The sequence below is a fragment of the Capricornis sumatraensis genome, chromosome 13 (assembly GCF_032405125.1).
Source record: "Capricornis sumatraensis isolate serow.1 chromosome 13, serow.2, whole genome shotgun sequence".
NCBI lineage: Eukaryota > Metazoa > Chordata > Mammalia > Artiodactyla > Bovidae > Capricornis > Capricornis sumatraensis.
In genome coordinates, this window is record NC_091081.1 from 51,650,030 (window position 1) to 51,662,915 (window position 12,886).

The 12,886-nt window shown below is 40.9% G+C and overlaps 1 pseudogene; it reads right to left on the reverse strand.

The window, feature by feature from the left end:
• Positions 1–12,606: 12,606 nt before the first annotated feature.
• Positions 12,607–12,886, reverse strand: part of LOC138089555 (ribosomal protein eL22-like pseudogene) — a 73,893-nt pseudogene continuing 73,613 nt past the window's right edge.

Here is a 12,886-nt window from a genome sequence, read left to right on the forward strand (position 1 = left end):
GCTTGTCGGCAGCTTACCATTGTTAATCCTTAACTTTTCCCACCTGGAGGGTGTTTCAATATCAGCAAAACAGCTCAGAAATATTGTTTTGTGTACTGATGGGAAACCCGGACCTTGCCTGAAGGCTGCACTATTATTTCTCTTGACTGTTTATCCTTGACCTCCCAAACTCTTCCTTCCCTACTTGAATCTCCTGTAATCAAAGAATTGGGGAACTCAGAATAGTTTTGTGCCCAGGAGCTCCCCAGTGTCCTGCTTAGTATCAAGTCACATTTTTGTCTTAATGTACCCGGATCATTTTTCCATATGAATACATAGAGATTTTACCTTTAAAAAAAACCCAAACAGATGTTTAGTATTCCATACTATAAAAATATCCTAAAAAAACCCCCAAACAAACAAAAAATCTTAATTTATTTACTTCTCTTAATAGATCCTTGGATTGTTTACAGTTTTTCAGTATTGCAGACGATGTTTCTATCAACCTTAACAACCTATACATTACTATCCATGCATCTGGGTGAGAAAAGATTTTGGTTTTTAGTTAATTCAAAGTGCCACCCCTCAACTGCTGCTGCTGCTGCTAAGTCGCTTCAGTTGTGTCCGATTCTGTGCGACCCCATAGACGGCAGCCCACCAGGCTCCCCCATCCCTGGGATTCTCCAGACAAGAACACTGGAGAGGGTTGCCATTTCCTTACATGTTATATCAATTTTCACTTTTACCAACAATGTGAGAGAGAACCTATACTCCCCTGTCTTAATCAAAAGCTATTTCAGAAAATAATTTTCAGTTTTTTAATAAGAAAATAGTGTCTCATTATTATTATGGTTTAGTTTATATTTCTTTTTTTTTTTCCAGTCTTCCCATTTGTGAATAATGTAGCATTTCTTCTAATTGTTAGGGAGACTGGGCATCTTCCATAAATTCATTGATATTTTGTGTGTTGTCTGAATGGACTTTATACTTTATCTAGCATTATTTATTAAATAATGCAGATTGAAAATATTTTTTTCACATGTTGGTTCTTGTCCTTGACTTCTGTTTCTGGTGTTTTTAGGCATGTAAAATTTTTATATTTTGATATAGTCTAGTCTATCTGTTTTTTCCATTTGGTCTGGGTTTCATGTTGTAAGTCAAGTTTTCTTGTATTTTCTTCCAGAGTCTTAATAGTTTCATTTTTAATAATTGTTCCAACTAGAATTTATTAGTCTAAGGAGTGAGGTGGGGATTCACTTTTGCTGTTTTCCCAAATGATTTGTCAGGTGACTCAATTCTATCATTGAATAGTTTTACCTTTCCCCAATTTATAGATAATGCAACTTTTTATCAAAAGAAATTTCTATATGTGCTTTAGTGTTGATTATGTTTTACTTATTGTTAAATCTTGACAAAGTTATCAATTATATTGCTACTAAAATGTAGTAGGACTACTAGTTCATTACCAAGTAGATACATGTTTTGTGTGACCTGAAGTTTTAACAAAAAAGATACAAAGTTATGAAAATAAAATCAGTACAAAAAAGAATACTTATATACAAAGAGAAAAAAATCATCACAAATTACAGAGTTTCAAAAGATCATAAACGCTGCAAATACCCTAATATCTGGAAAAAGCAATACTTCTATTTATTGCCTCTGATCTTTCTATATTTCCCCTACTATTTTTGGCAGTGCCCTCTGATTATCTCTTCATGTCAAACGACTTTATAATTTTCTATAGGAAAAAGTCTTTTTTTTCCTATCATGTTTAGATGAAATTTATTTTTTTATGATTGAAACATTTTTATAATTGAAGTTTATGATTTTTAACTTATTTATTTAAAATTTACTTTATTGAGGTAACACTGATTCATACTGTTACGTTATTTAGGTTTCACATTTCCAATGTTATATTTCTAATTCTATATACACCATGACATGCTCATCACCAAAAACTTAGTTTCATCGACATACATTTTACCTCAATTTTACGTTCACCTCCCCACTTTGGTAACCACTATATGTTCTTTTTGTCTATCTGTTTCATTTGTTTGTTGATTTATTAGTTTATTATATTCCACATTTGAGTGAAATCATACAGTATTTGTCTTTTACCATCTGACTTATTTCAGTTAGCATAATAACCTCAAGGTCCATATATGTTACAAATGGCAAGCTTTCATCTTTTTATGGCTGAGTAGTATTCCATTCGGAGAAGGCAATGGCATCCCACTCCAGTACTCTTGCCTGGAAAATCCCATGGATGGAGGAGCTTGGTAGGCTGCAGTCCATGAGGTAGCTAAGAGTCAGACATGACTGAGTAACTTCACTTTGACTTTTCACTTTCATGCATTGGAGAAGGAAATGGCAACCCACTCCAGTGTTCTTGCCTGGAGAATCCCAGGGACAGGGGAATCTGGTGGGCTGCCATCTATGGGGTTGCACAGAGTCAGATATGACCGAAGTGACTTAGCAGTAGCAGTATTCCATTGTATTTATTACCACATCTTCTTTACCCATTATCCATTGATGGGTACTTATGTTGTTTCCATATCTTGGCTACTGTAAATAATGTTGCAATGAACATAGGGTTGCATATATTTTTTGGATTAGTGTTTCTATATTCTCTGGGTAAATGTCCAGAAATGGGTTAGCTGGATCAAATGGGGGTAGTTCTATTCTTATCTTTTTGAGGCATCTCCATAGTTCTGAAGTTTATAAATTTTTGTAATTGAAATACAATTTTTTTTCAGCTTCATAGTTTGTCATTGGTAATGTCATGTAAATTGGAGGAAACTTCAAGTTTGGTTCTCAATGTCCATCAACCTCTAGAAAGTTTCTAGATCTCAGGGCATTTTAAGTTTTTTCATTTCAGTGACTAATCTTGTATCTTCTTCAAAATGGTGGCCCTAATCAATAAATTGGTTGTTGATGCTGGGGCCCTAATCAATAAATTAATTGTTGATTTGTCATAGTCACATTGTACCTTTACGTCCTGAATCTGAGGGAACTGGTGTAACAGACAGCAGAAATATTCTTAGCAGCTATTCCTATACAAAGATGACAACAATGAGTTTAACTATATACAAAATGACTGAATATTATGTAAATATATCCATTAAACCTAAACTAAGTGAATCTTCAAGTCAGCATTCCCTTACCTGGTTTCCATTATGGCCCCTCTGGTACCATCCATCATAAGAGAAAGTGTTATATAGAGGAAGTTGGAGTGAAAAGAGATAGAGATCTTAACCAAAGTTGGCTGAAATACATTACATTCCAAGTTTTTATAAACACATATAACCATATGGGGGCTTCCCAGATATTGTTAGTGATAAAGAATTCACCTGCCTGCCCAGGAGATGTAAGAGACATGGATTTGATCCCTGGGTTGGGAAGGTCCCCTGAAGGAGGGCACAGCAACCCACTCCAGTATTCTTGCCTGGAGAATCACATGGACAGAGGAGCCTAGGAAGCTACTGGGAAGTCTATTGGGTTGCAAAGAGTTGGAAATGACTGAAGTCACTTAGCATGCATATCGATATGGATACATTGCTAGATACTTCCCAGGGTCTTGAAAGTGGACCATGCAGGTGTGGGACCCTGAAGTTTATCAGCTTCATTGCAAATCTATCTCTGCACATTATTCTCCTTTTCCATAAAGCTTCGAGCTAGTCTCAGTTGTTTGTTTCTTCATAAAAGCTTTAGAATAATTGTATCCAGTTCACAAGAATCTTGTTTGGTATTTTGGTTAGCGTATCAGTCAAAGGAAAGAAACCACACAATAAGGTGAACGGGGAATTTTTCATATAAATAGCTGTTAACTACAACAGAGGATTGGGGGCAGGGGGAGAAAGGGACGACAGAGGATGAGATGGCTGGATGGCATCACTGACTCTATGCACATGAGTCTGAGTGAACTCCAGGAGTTGGTGATGGACAGGGAGGCCTGGCGTGCTGCGATTCATGGGGTTGCAAAGAGTCGGCCACGACTGAGTGACTGAACTGAGCTGAGCTGAACTGATACTGACCTGTCCTTGGTCGTGGGGTTATGGCCTTTTAAAATATAGTTTGATTTTATTTTCTAATGCTTTATTTAGGATTTTTGTATCAATATTTATAAGATAAATTGGGATATAGTTTTCTGTTATATTTTAGAATTAGTATTACATGGTTTTGCACAAATAATTAGGAAGTTTTCCACTTTTTCTCCTGGAAATGTTAACAAACATTTAAATATTTATTCCTTGAAGACTGGAAAGACTTCATATGTAAAACTCTCTAGTCTCTGTGTCTTGGGGGATGTCTTAGGCAACTTTAAAAACATTTTACAGGGTTAAAAGTATCTTTAGATATCCATCTTTTCTTCAGTTACTTTTGGTAATTTGTATCTTTCTCAAAAGTTATGAATTTCTTCTGAATTTCCAGACATTAATGAGAGTTTAAGTTACTTTACTCTTGGTAGTTATTTTAATTTTCTCATTCTTTTTTCTCTTTTAGTTGAAGTTTAGTTGATTTAAAATGTGTTATTAATTACTGCTATACAGCAAAGTGTCTCCATTAGACATCAGTTCAGTTCAGTTAAGTTCATTCGCTCAGTCGTGTCCGACTCTTTGTGACCCCATGAACTGCAGCACACCAGTCCATCACCAACTGCTGGAGTCTACCCAAACCCATGTCCATTGAGTCAGTGACACCATCCAACCATCTCATCCTCTTGTCCCCTTCTCCTCCTGCCCTCAATCTTTCCCAGCATCAGGGTCTTTTCAAATGAGTCAGCTCTTCACATCAGGTGGCCAAATTATTGGAGTTTTAGCTTCAACATCAGTCCTTCCAATGAACACCCAGGACTGATATCCTTTAGGATGGACTGGTTGGATCTCCTTGCAGTCCAATGGACTCTCAAGAGTCTTCTCCAACACCACAGTTCAAAAGCATCAATTCTTTGGCACCTAGCTTTCTTTATAGCCCAACTCTCACATCCATATGTGATTACTAGAAAAACCATAGCCTTGATTAGATGGACCTTTGTTGGCAAAGTAATGTCTCTGCTTTTTAATATTCTGTCTAGGTTGGTCATAATTTTCCTTCTAAGGAGTAAACATCTTTTAATTTCATGGCTGCAATCACCATCTGCAGTGATTTTGGAGCCCCCAAAATAAAGTCAGCCACTGTTTCCACTGTTTCCGCATCTATTTCCCATGAAGTGATGGGACCAGATGCCATGATCTGAGATACCGTGATCTTTCTGAATGCTGAGCTTTAAGCCAAGTTTTTCACTCTTCTCTTTCACTTTCATCAAGAGGCTACATTTTCCTCCATATTCTTTTCCATTATAGTTTCTCACAAGATATTGAATATAGTTCCTGGAGGGCTATAGTCCAAAGTGTTGCAGAGAGTTGGACATGACTGAGCGACTTAGCAGCAGCAGCAGCAAAGCGACTAAGCGCATGTGTGCACACGCACACACACATGCACGCACACACACACACACAATCCTTGTGCTACATAGTACTTTCTTGCTGTGCTCCTTTAATGGACTGGAATCTGGTGGTCTGGAGTTGACGATAAGAAAGTGAGAAAAGGAAAGAGCTTAATATTTTCTGGGTTACACAGAAAACCAATAAAACCCTAGGACAGGGCTTATACCGCTCACTTAGGCACAGGGCGCAAAGGCTGAGATCAGGCCTCAAGGAAACCCCCTGGGCTTTCTCGAGAATCTACCCCCAAAACCAGAGTCTGCCTGCCTTACTGCATTATGCTTTCCACCTATTCTTCTGACATTACGGGGGAGGGGGAGCTAGCCCCGACCACCTTTCTCTGGAAAAAGTTAACTTAGAGCTCCAATTAGTCTCCTGCATATAAAAGGAGTGTTTCAGATCAAACCCCTCTGATGGCTCTCTAACTTGCCTGACAGTTAGAGACTTTTACAACTTGTGATTGTTTACAGCCCCCCAACTGTGAGAGCCACGGGAAGCCTAAAACATAGAGCCTTTCAAAGAGTTAAAAGTTATTAGAGTAGTGCTGGTGTAAGATTTCACTGTTGAGCCAATACTTGTTGCTAAATTCCCATATCTCTTAATCCACTGTGCACCTGGGAGTACATTTGTTAACATAGTTAGAATGTAAGAAAAACAAGTGTAGCCTTGAAACTAACCACATCAGACTTTTGAGCTAATTGGTTCTTTCTTCATTGTAACTTACTGCACCTTTGCTCCTTGAGAAATGTAACCTTGTTTGATACTTTCTGAGGCTGACATAGATTAGAAATATAAAGAAAAAACACTTCAAGGGAAAATAAGTTTTCTGGCTGAGCAGCCTTTATCAAAAGAGGGTCTTAAAATGTTTCACAGGCCTCCAAGGCCAGAAGATAAAGTACACAACATCATTTGTGGGGAAGTTATAAAAGTCCTTTTGAAAATAAAGTTATTGGGCTTCACTCACCGAAGCAGCTTGGTCTCCCCATGTCAATCATTCTCTCTCTCTCCCTCTCACTCTCTTTTTCAGGCTGATCCCTTGGAGCACAGAGACACCCTGCTTTCACTTATCTGCCCGGGTTTCTAAGACCTGAATGGGAAGACATTCTGCGTCTTCACTCCCTTGGGAGACCGGGAGGGCACCTGTGGCCTCCGTGAACAGGGCAAACTTCTTGTCTCGGAGTTTCATTGGTTCTCTATGTAAACCAAGGAATATCAGCCTCTTTCTCTCCTCTTATTTTCTTATCTGCAACATCCTTTCCTTATCTCTCTCTAAATCAATCGCTGCCTCCGTCTCCCCTTCGAATTCCCTGGATCCACCAGGGCTGGACCCCAGCAGTTTTCCCCTTCTCCTCCTGCTCCCAATCCCTCCCAGCATCAGAGTCTTTTCAAATGAGTCAACTCTTCGCATGAGGTGGCCAAAGTACTGGAGGTTCAGCTTTAGCATCATTCCTTCCAAACAACACCCAGGACTGATCTCCTTTAGAATAGACTGGTTGGATCTCCTTGCAGTCCAAGGGACTCTCAAGAGTCTTCTCCAACACCAGAGTTCAAAAGCATCAATTCTTTGGCACTCAGCTTTCTTCACAGTCCAACTCTCACATCCATACATGACTACTGGAAAAACCATAGCCTTGAGTAGATGGACCTTTGAAGTAATGTCTCTGCTTTTCAATATGCTATCTAGGTTAGTCATAACTTTCCTTCCAAGCAGTCAGTGTCTTTTAATTGCATGGCTGCAATCACCATCTGCAGTGATTTTGGAACCCCCAAAATAAAGTCTGACACTGTTTCCACTGTTTCAAAACTGGGTCGTAAATAATCCCTTTCACCATATGGAAAAGCTAATGAAGGAAATCTTATGCAAGTATCCCATCTCTTTGATCTCAGTTCTGGGAGCAGCTTGCCGCTCTGCTCATTCCTGACAGAAACTGATAAGGAACAGAGGGGTCAAGAGAGACAAGAAACAACACACAGAAATCCTACTGTTAAACATTGCTTGACACTTTCTCATTTTTTTTATTTTTTCTAAGATTTCTTTTTCTTTCTTTCCTTTATTTTTTGGCTGTGGTGGATCATCATTGCTGTTCATGGGCTTTCTCTAGTTGCAGTTAAGCAGGGGTTACTCTTCTTTGTTGTGTGAGCTTCTCATTGTGGTGGCTTCTTTTGTCCTGAGCACAGGCTCTAGGGCATGCAAAGTTCAGTAGTTATAGCAGGTGGGCTCAGCATTTGTGTCTCACAAGCTTAGTTGCTCCGGGGCATTACTTTCTCATTCTTAATTATGTGTATTTTTACTATTACTTTTGTAATAATTTATTTTATTGTAACAGTTCAGTTCAGTCGCTCAGTCGTGTCCGACTCTTTGCGACCCCATGAATTGCAGCACGCCAGGCCTCCCTGTCCATACCAATTCCCGGAGTTTACCCAGAATTGTGTCCATTGAGTCAGTGATGCCATCCAGCCATCTCATCCTCTGTCGTCCCCTTCTTCTCCTGCCCCAAATCCCTCCCAGCATCAGAGTCTTTTCCAGTGAGTCAACTCTTCTCATGAGGTAGCCAAAGTACTGGAAGTTCAGCTTTAGCATCAGTCCTTCCGAAGAAATCCCAGGGTTGATCTCCTTCAGAATGGACTGGTTGGATCTCCTTGCAGTCCAAGGGACTCTCAAGAGTCTTCTCCAACACCACAGTTCAAAACCATCAATTCTTCGGCGCTCAGCCTTCTTCACAGTCCACCTCTCACATCCATATATGACTACTGGAAAAACATTAGCCTTGACTAGATGGACCTTAGTCGGCAAAGTAATGTCTCTGCATTTGAATATGCTATCTAGGTTGGTCATAACTTTCCTTCCAAGGAGTAAGCATCTTTTAATTTCATGGCTGCAGTCACCATCTGTAGTGATTTTGGAGCCCCCCAAAATAAAGTCTGGCACTGTTTCCACTGTTTCCCCATCTATTTCCCACAAAGTGATGGGACCGGATGCCATGATCTTCATTTTCTGAATGTTGAGCTTTAAGCCAGCTTTTTCACTCTCCTCTCTTACTTTCATCAAGAGGCTTTTTAGTTCCTCTTCATTTTCTGCCATAAGGGTGGTGTCATCTGCATATCTGAGGTTATTGATATTTTGCCTGGCAATCTTGATTCCAGCTTGTGTTTCTTCCAGTCCAGCGTTTCTCATGATGTACTCTGCATATAAGTTAAATAAGCAGGGTGTCAATATACAGCCTTGATGTACTCGTTTTCCTATTTGGAACCAGTCTGTTGTTCCATGTCCAGTTCTAACTGTTGCTTCCTGGCCTGCATACAGATTTCTCAAGAGGCAGGTCAGGTGGTCTGGTATTTCCATCTCTTTCAGAATTTTCCATAGTTTATTTTGATCCACACAGTCAAAGGCTTGGGCATAGTCAATAAAGCAGAAATAGATGTTTTTCTGGAACTCTCTTGCTTTTTCCATGATCCAGCAGATGTTGGCAGTTTGATCTCTGGTTCCTCTGCCTTTTCTAAAACCAGCTTGAACATCTGGAAGTTCACGGTTCATGTATTGCTGAAGCCTGGCTTGGAGAATTTTGAGCATTACTTTACTAGCATGTGAGATAAGTGCCATTGTGCAGTAGTTTGAGCATTTTTTGCATTACTTTTCTTTGGGATTGGAATGAAAACTGACCTTTTCCAGTCCTGTGGCCACTGCTGAGTTTTCCAAATTTGCTGGCATATTGAGTGCAGCACTTTCACAGCATCATCTTCCAGGATAGCTCAAGTGGAATTCCATCACCTCCACTAGCTTTGTTCATAGTGATGCTTTCTAAGGCCCACTTGACTTCACATTCCAGGATGTCTGGCTCTAGGTGAGTGATCACACCATCGTGATTATCCGGGTCATGAAGATCTTTTTTGTAAAGTTCTTCTGTGTATTCTTGCCACCTCTTCTTAATATCTTCTGCTTCTGTTAGGTCCAGACCATTTCTGTCCTTTATTGAGCCCATCTTTGCATGAAATGTTCCCTTGGTACCTCTAATTTTCTTGAAGAGATCTCTAGTCGTTCCCATTCTGTTGTTTTCCTCTATTTCTTTGCATTAATCACTGAAGAAGGCTTTCTTATCTCTCCTTGCTATTCTTTGGAACTCTGCATTCAGATGCTTATATCTTTCCTTTTCTCCTTGGCTTTTCGCCCCTCTTCTTTTCACAGCTATTTGTAAGGCCTTCCCAGACACCCATTTTGCTTTTTTGCATTTCTTTTCCATGGGGATGGTCTTGATCCCTGTCTCCTGTACAATGTCATGAACCTCCGTCTATAGTTCATCAGGCACTCTATCTATCAGATCTAGGCCCTTAAATCTATTTGTCACTTCCACTGTATAATCATAAGGGATTTGATTTAGGTCATACCTGAATGGTCTAGCAGTTTTCTCTGCTTTCTTCAGTTTAAATCTGAATTTGGTAATAAGGAGTTCATGATCTGAGCCACAGTCAGCTCCTGTTCTTGTTTTTGTTACTGTATAGAGCTTCTCCATCTTTGGCTGCAAAGAATATAATCAATCTGATTTCAGTGTTGACCATCTGGTGATGCCCATGTGTAGAGTCTTCTCTTGTGTTGTTGGAAGAGGGTGTTTGCTATGACCAGTGCATTTTCTTGGCAAAACTCTACTAGCCTTTGCCCTGCTTCATCCCGCATTTCAAGGCCAAATTTGCCTGTTACTCCAGGTGTTTTTTGACTTCCTACTTTTGCATTCCAATCCCCGATAATGAAAAGGAAATCTTATTTGAGTGTTAGTTCTAAAAGGTCTTGTAGGTCTTCTTAGAACCGTTCAACTTCAGCTTCTTCAGTATTACTGGTTGGGGCATAGACTTGGATTACTATGATATTGAATGGTTTGCCTCAAAACAAACAGAGATCATTCTGTCGTTTTTGAGGTTGCATCCAAGTACTGCATTTCGGACTCTTTTGTTGACCATGATGGCTACGCCATTACTTTTGAGGGATTCCTGCCCGCAGTAGTAGATATAATGGTCATCTGAGTTAAATTCACCCATTCCAGTCCATTTTAGTTCGCTGATTTTTAGAATATCGACGTTCACTCTTGCCATCTCCTGTTTGACCACTTCCAATTCGCCTTTATTCATGGACCTTACATTCCAGGTTCCTATGCAATATTGCTCTTTACAGCATTGGACCTTGCTTCAATCACCAGTCACACCCACAGCTGGGTATTGTTTTTGCCTTGGCTGCATCCCTTCATTCTTTGTGGAGTTATTTCTCCACTGATCTCCAGTAGCATATTGGGCACCTACTGACCTGGGGAGTTCCTCTTTCAGTATCCTATCATTTTGCGTTTTCATACTGTTCATCGGGTTCTCAAGGCAAGAATACTGAAATGGTTTGCCATTCCCTTCTCCAGTGGACCACATTTTGTCAGACCTCTCCACCATGCCTGCCCGTCTTGGTGGCCCCACGGGCATGGCTTAGTTTCATTGAGTTAGACAAGGCTGTGGTCCTAGTGTGATTAGATTGACTAGTTTTCTGTGAGTATGGTTTCAGTGTGTCTGCCCTCTGATGCCCTCTTGCAACACCTACCATCTTACTTGGGTTTCTCTTACCTTGGACATGGGGTATCTCTTCACGGCTGCTCCAGCAAAGCACAGCTGCTGCTCCTTACCTTGGATGAGGGGTTATCTCCTTCACCGCCCTTCCTGACCTTCAACATGGTATGTATCCTCTAGGCCCTCCTGCGCCCGCACAGCCATCACTCCTTGAACATGGGGTTGTTACTCCCGGCGGCCACCCCTGGCCTTGGGTGTGGGGTTGTTCCTCCCTGTTGCCGCCCTGGCCTCGGACGTGGGGTATTTCCTCTTGGCTGTCACCCTTGATCTCGGATGTGGGGTAGCCCCCCGGCTGCCGTCCCTGGCCTCAGACGCGGGGGTATCTCCTCTCGGCTCTCACCCCAACCTTGGACGTGGGGTAGCTCCTCTCGGCCGCCGCCCCTGACCACGGAGGCAGGGTAGCTCCTCTCGGCCATTCCTGTGCCATTGCAGCCTGGCACTCTAGGCCACTGCCCCTGACCTCGGATGTGGGGTAGCTTTCGGCCACGCTTAGTGCACCGGCCACTGCCACCACCTGCGCTTAGACCCAAAATTGTGCTTCATTTTTTCACTATATACTTTAACTTGAGGACAGCTGTAAAATCAGTACCTTACAGAAATCCTGAAAGAAATTCCACTAGTATAAGCTATTTAAATATTACTTATATACAAAGTATTTAAAAGGGGGATAAAAGCTTATTTACAAAACAGAAGTAGTCATGGATATAGAAAACTTATAGTTACCGGGGATTTGAGGGAGAGGGATATGTTGGGAGTCTGAAACTGACATATATGCACTGTGTGTGTGTGTGTGTGTGTGTGTGTGTGTGTGTGTGTGTGCGCGCGTGCGCGCGTGCACTGTGTGCTTAGTTGCTCAGTCATGTCCTACTCTTTGTGACCCCATGGACTGTACCCTGTCAGGCTCCTCTGTCCCTGAGGATTCTCCAAGCAAGAATACTGGAGTGGGTTGCCATGCCCTCCTCTAGGGGATCTTCCCATCCAAGGCTGCTAATGCTGCTGCTAAGTAGCTTCAATCGTGTCCTACTCTTTGTGACCCCATAGATAGCAGCCCACCAGGCTCTGCCATCCCTGGGATTCTCCAGGCAGGAACACTGGAGTGGGTTGCCATTTCCTTCTCCAATGCATGAAAGTGAAAAGTCAAAGTGAAGTTGTTCAGTTATGTCTGACTCTTTGCGACCCCATGGACTGCAGCCCACCAGGCTCCTCCATCCATAAGATTTTCCAGGCAAGACTACTGGAGTGGGTTGCCATTGCCTTCTCCTCCCATCCCAGGGATTGAATGTGTAACTCATTCATTTTGCTATACACCTGAAACTAACACAACATTGTAGGTTAACTATACTCCAATAAAAATTTAAAAGGGAAAAGTGTTTAAGGAAAGCCAGCACCATATGAACAGCATACACTTAAATAAAAGGGATGAATGCTTAACATACAGAGTAATGATTTTATTCCCTGATAAACTAAAGGTCCATTTCAAGATGTTTCTTTCTTTTGTATGCTTCATTTGTTTTATTGGCAAGTGAAGCCCTATAAAGGATGGCTTCATCTAGTCCTCAGACTCAGATTCATCTCCATCTTGACTAATTTGGAAGTAACAAAGCTCATAAGTCTCCTTGTCAGATGCAACCACAGGAAGCCAATCATGAAGATTTTTCTTTTTAAGCTATTTCTTGGTAAGGTATTTCAGATACCTTTTAGAGAACTGTTTCTCAGAAACAACTGTGATTTTGTTCAATGTGAATGACTTTCCCAAGATTTCCAGTCTTTCTATTCACTTTAACCTTCTCCAGTAGAAGCTGTTCAAAATGTCCAGAATCAAAATTCCA